The following is a 6,000-nucleotide window of genomic DNA, read 5'->3' on the forward strand; positions in this document are numbered from 1 at the left end:
AATTGAATTGTTGTGGTACCTTGGAATCTCTGACTTTGTTTTTTGTTATAAATATGGGCCCCATTCTAACCGCCTAATATTCCATTTCCAATTTACGCCATCTTTTATTGGGTTTTCAAAGGAAAAAAGTGTGCTGAAATTTAATAAACTATCATAGTCTAAAATTCTTTATTGGACTTTCGGACGAATATATTTTGTCAAAATTAACGATTTTGTAATCTTCATCTCCGATAAAATTATTTGTCAGTTTTTAACTATGAAATATTTCTTATAAAATTAGTAACTTTACACAGGAAAAAGAAAATAAATGATTCTACGGAATCTCACAAGGTATTTTTATTAGTAAAGTTATATATCGGTTTGCTGTAATTAAAAAATAGGAGTTAACGGTTTTTAACATGTTTTGTTTTTATGAGTTATTGTGTTTAAAAATGTTAATATCAAATAATAACATTTATTAGTGGTAGGAGACGTGTTTTTAATACATCGGAAATAAAAATACCGGATTTCGTAATTTTGGTATTTATCGGGTTTTTGCTCGAACCCCTCGAAATAAAAACTACATGGAGAATAAATAAAATTTCAAAGTAAGTTATCAATGTGAGAATGTTTATACATTATTAATAAAATTTCATTTTTTTTTATAATCTTTAGGTCCGTTGCGGGAGCAGAAGATATAGTCCGATTTGAATAATTGTTTTTCTGTTTTTCTTCTAATTACAAATCGCAACTTTTCCGCACTATAGCGACACGGAAATAATCAACTTGACTTTTTTCGTACCACCCTACTATATAAGTCAGTAGGACATGAAAGTCAAACAATAAGAAATGCACGTAATTTTCATTATGTAATAATCAGATTTTTTTTGACATGACATTCCTATTACAGCGAGCATTTCACTGGCTAGAATTAGTGACGAGTTTATATGGCGTCATTATTATATTTGGAGAATTGTAAAAGGTAACTAACGTTTGTCATAATATTAGAGGTTAAATATAATGTCAAATTCTTGTTTTCAAATTATATTTTTTAATTGTGTTGTTTATTTATTGTTTATTTTTTAACCAACTTCACTTTACCTTCCCTATCCTTGATTAGTTGATTAGGTTTGTAATAGTCTTGTTGTACGGTAGGTTTAGCTAGGCGTTAATTTTAAGAAATACTGCTGGCTAAAAGGGCACAGCTACCAAAGGTCAGAAAAGAAGAAGAAAGAAAATAAACAAAAAAATCTTGGATAACCTTCTATAGGATCATGTCAGCTTGCCACTTATGGTACAGATAGTTATCTTGGTTTCACACATATAAAGACAAAGAGAAACAAAAGTTCCAAATTCCAAAGGGTGGTAAAGAAGATCCAATAAGTATAGAAGCGTTTCTGTTCCTAAATATTGGCACTTCAGTTTAAAAAAAAATGCATTAAAACCATTTTTCCAGCCACCTAACATCACTTCACATTATAAGCACCTAGGTCAAGACATAATTTAAAATTTCAAATTGATATACCGCATTTTCTTCATTGAAAAGTTTGTTGACATGTAGATTCCAAAAACCTATTATAAATTGCGCCAATTCGCTTTCCCCAATTTAGAAAAATTCATTTTCCTCTAAAATGAAGAAATAGTTTTCCAAGACCGGCTCGTAGAATAATTCAAAAAGATACAAATTTTAAGATAGCAGGCTGTATATATATCTCTTGTTCATTTTTTCCTATAATGTATAATGAAATTTTTGAATTAGATGAATTTACTTCCAGTAATAAGTAAACGTATACCTACAGATAGGCCTAACTTCAATATTATGAATATGGTTGAAGCGCTGTGCAATAGTGATAAAAAATATTTTGAAAAAAAGTTGTGTAAAATAATACTTAATAAAACACAGTAATAGAAAAATAATAGTTGTGCAATGGTACCTCTATTAGATATTAAACGAGCATGTAATGATGGCTATTACTCACGGTAATGAAGTTTGCGACACGAGCCGTAGGCGAGTACATTACATTACTTTTTATTTTAATTATTAAAAAAATATAAATTAAACATGAATAAACATCTTCAATTTCGTTGCAACACGAAACCGCAGTCGCATTATACTTCTACTTCAATCAGAGAATAGAGCAAAAATCTCTACCGGTTTCGCAGCTTCTGAGCCACTCATCAGGAAACCCATATGCTCTTCTCTCTGAATGAACTAGAATAATATTCCTCGTGCCTTCACGGATGGCAACAAACGAACTGGCATGGATGTTCTAGCGACATCTGCTAGAAAAAAGTTCAAGTTTTTAATCAAATAGGGCTATGATATTTAAAATACGATTTTATATCCTACCAGACTAAAAACAATGGAAATCATTCTCTGGTAACACCGTCCGAGGCTTGTAAAAATGCAAGTCATGCGGATTCTGAGACTATAGGAAGATGAGGGAATTTTACTATTTGCAATTCACGTCCCATCTGCTCACGCGGTAAGTTTCCGGCCAGAATTTTACCCTTAATACTCCAAATAGCGTAAAAATATAAATTAAAAATAAATAAACATTTTCAATTTTAAAGTAAGTCATCAAACGAAGTAGCACAGAAAACGACAGTAAATATCGTTCTCATACCACCAGATTGACAACAGGTGGAATACTTTCTTTGGTTACAACCTCCCGATATTTTCAAATATTATAAATCATACAGGATGCCGAGGAAATTAAGATGAGAGAATTTTAAATAATTCACTACCCATCTGCCCAGCGTGGTAAAATTCCAACAAAAAAGATTCCTTTTTACTAATTACTCAACAAAAGAGTAAATGAATTAAAATGTATAAATATTTTCAATTTCTTTGCAACACGAAAATGCAGCACCTGCATAATACTCTGGTTAAATCGGAGAGTGCAGGAAGAGTCTATACCGGTTTCAGAGGTTTTTTTCTCCTCAACAGTAGACCCATATCCTCTTTCCTCCGATTTCCCCCAGGCATCATTCTTTGGGCCTTCTCGAATTACAAAGAACGAAATGTCACGGATGTATTAGAGCCATTTACTGAAAAACAAAGTAAGTCATCATTCGAAGTAGAACAGAAAACGACAATAAATATCGTTCCCATACCACTAGATTGACAACAGGCAACAGGTGGAATACTTTCATTGTTTACAACCTCCCGATATTTAAAAAAATTATAAATCATAGAGGATGCCGAGGAAATTAAGATGAGAGAATTTTAAATAATTCACAACCCATCTGCTCAGCGTTGTAAAAGTTCCAACAAGAAAGACTCCTTAGTACTCAACAAAAGAGTAAGTGAATTAAAATGTATAAACATTTTCAATTTCTTTGCAACACAAAAATGCAGCAGCTGCATAATACTCTGGTTAAATCGGAGAGTGCAGGAAGAGTCCATACCGGTTTCGGAGGTTTTCTCCTTCTCATCAGTAGTCCCATATCCTCTTCTCTCCGATTTCCCCAGGCATCATACTTTGGGCTTTCTCGAATTGAAAAAGAACGAAATGTCACGGATGTACTAGAGCCATCTACTGAAAAACAAAGTAAGTAATCAATCTAGGTAGTACAGAAAACGACAATAAATATCGTCCTATACCACCAGATTGACAATAGGTGGAATACTTTCCTTGGTTACATCCTCCCGAGATTTTCAGAAATTATAAATCATGCAGGATGCCGAGGAAATTAAGATGAGAGAATTTTAAATAATTCACAAACCATCTGCCCAGCGTGGTAAAAGTTCCAACAAGAAAGATTCCTTAGTACTCAACAAAAGAATAAATGAATTAAAGTGTATAAACATTTTCAATTTCTTTGCAACACGAAAATGCAGCAGCTGCATAATACCCTGGTTAAATCGGAGAGTGTAGGAAGAGTCTATACCGGTTTCAGTGGTTTTTTTCTCCTCAACAGTAGACCCATATCCTCTTCCCTCCGATTTCCCCAGGCATCATAATTTGGGCCTTCTCGAATTGCAAATAACGAAATGTCACGGATGTATTAGAGCCATTTACTGAAAAACAAAGTAAGTCATCATTCGAAGTAGAACAGAAAACGACAATAAATATCGTTCCCATACCACCAGATTGACAACAGGTGGAATACTTTCTTTGGTTACAACGTCCCGAGATTTTCAAAAAATATAAATCATGCAAGATGCCGAGAAAATTAAGATGAGAGAATTTTAAATAATTCGCAACCCATCTACCGAACAACAAAGTAAGTCATCAATCGAAGTAGCACAGAAAACAACAATAAATATCGTTCCCATACCACCAGATTGACAACAGGTGGAATACTTTCTTTGGTTACAACCTCCCGAGGTTTTCAAAAATTTTAAATCATACAGGATGCCGAGGAAATTAAGATGAGAGAATTTTAAATAATTCACAACCCATCTGCTCAGCGTGGTAAACGTTTCAACAAGAAAGATTCCTTAGTACTCAACAAAAGAGTAAATGAATTAAAATGTATAAACATTTTCAATTTCTTTGCAACACGAAAATGCAGCAGCTGCATAATACTCTAGTTAAATCGGAGAGTGCAGGAAGGGTGTATACCGGTTTCGGAGGTTTTTTCTTCCTCATCAGTAGTCCCGTATCCCATTCCCTCCGATTTCCCCAGGCATCATACTTTAGGCCTTCTCGAATTGCAAAGAACGAAATATCACGGATGTACTAGAGCCATCTACAGAAAAACAAAATAAGTCATCAATCGAAGTAGAACAGAAAACGACAATAAATATCGTTCCCATACCACCAGATTGACAACAGGTGGAATACTTTCTTTGGTTACAACCTCCCGATATTTTCAAAAATTATAAATCATACAGGATGCCGAGGAAATTAAGATGAGAGAATTTTATATAATTCACAACCCATCTGCTCAGCGTTGTAAAAGTTCCAACAAGAAAGACTCCTTAGTACTCAACAAAAGAGTAAGTGAATTAAAATGTAAAAATATTTTCAATTTCTTTGCAACACAAAAATGCAGCAGCTGCATAATACTCTGGTTAAATCGGAGAGTGCAGGAAGAGTCCATACCGGTTTCGGAGGTTTTCTCCTTCTCATCAGTAGTCCCATATCCTTTTCTCTCCGATGTCCCCAGGCATCATATTTTGGGCCTTCTCGAATTGCACAGAACGAAATGTCACGGATGTACTAGAGCCATCTACTGAAAAACAAAGTAAGTAATCAATCTAAGTAGCACAGAAAACGACAATAAATATCGTCCCATACCACCAGATTGACAACAGGTGGAATACTTTCCTTGGTTACAACCTCCCGATATTTTCAGAAATTATAAATCATACAGGATGCCGAGGAAATTAAGATAAGAGAATTTTAAATAATTCACAACCCATCTGCTCAGCGTGGTAAAAGATCCAACAAAAAAGATTCCTTAGTACTCAACAAAAGAATAAATGTATTAAAATGTATAAACATTTTCAATTTCTTTGCAAGACGAGAATGCAGCAGCTGCATAATACTCTGGTTAAATCGGAGAGTGCAGGAAGATTCTATACCTGTTTCAGAGGTTTTTTCCTCCTCACCAGTAGTCTTATATCCTCTTCTCTCCGATTTCCCCAATGTTTATACATTTTCAATTTCGCTGCAATCCGAAGCCGCAGTCGCATTATATGTCTAGTTCAATCAGAGAGTACAGCAAGAATCGCTACCGGTTTCACAGTTTCTTAGCTACTCATCGGGAGATCCATATACTTTTCTCTCTGAATGAACTAGAATAACACTCTTCGTGCCGTCACGGATTGCAACGAACGAAATGGTATGGATGTCTTAGCGACATCTGCTAGAAAAAAAAATTTAATCTAATAGCACATAAAATGGTGTTTAAAATACCACTTTATATCAAACCAGACTAAAAACAATGTATAGAGAAATGCAATTAAAGGAAAAGAAATTCAATTAGGGAAGACGACCCCGCATAGAGATAAGGCAAAGATAATGATGATAAGAGATAGAGATGTGTATTTTGAGACCTCTCAGAATC

Source organism: Diabrotica virgifera, chromosome 8 (genome assembly GCF_917563875.1).
Source record: "Diabrotica virgifera virgifera chromosome 8, PGI_DIABVI_V3a".
NCBI classification, from domain to species: Eukaryota; Metazoa; Arthropoda; class Insecta; order Coleoptera; family Chrysomelidae; genus Diabrotica; species Diabrotica virgifera.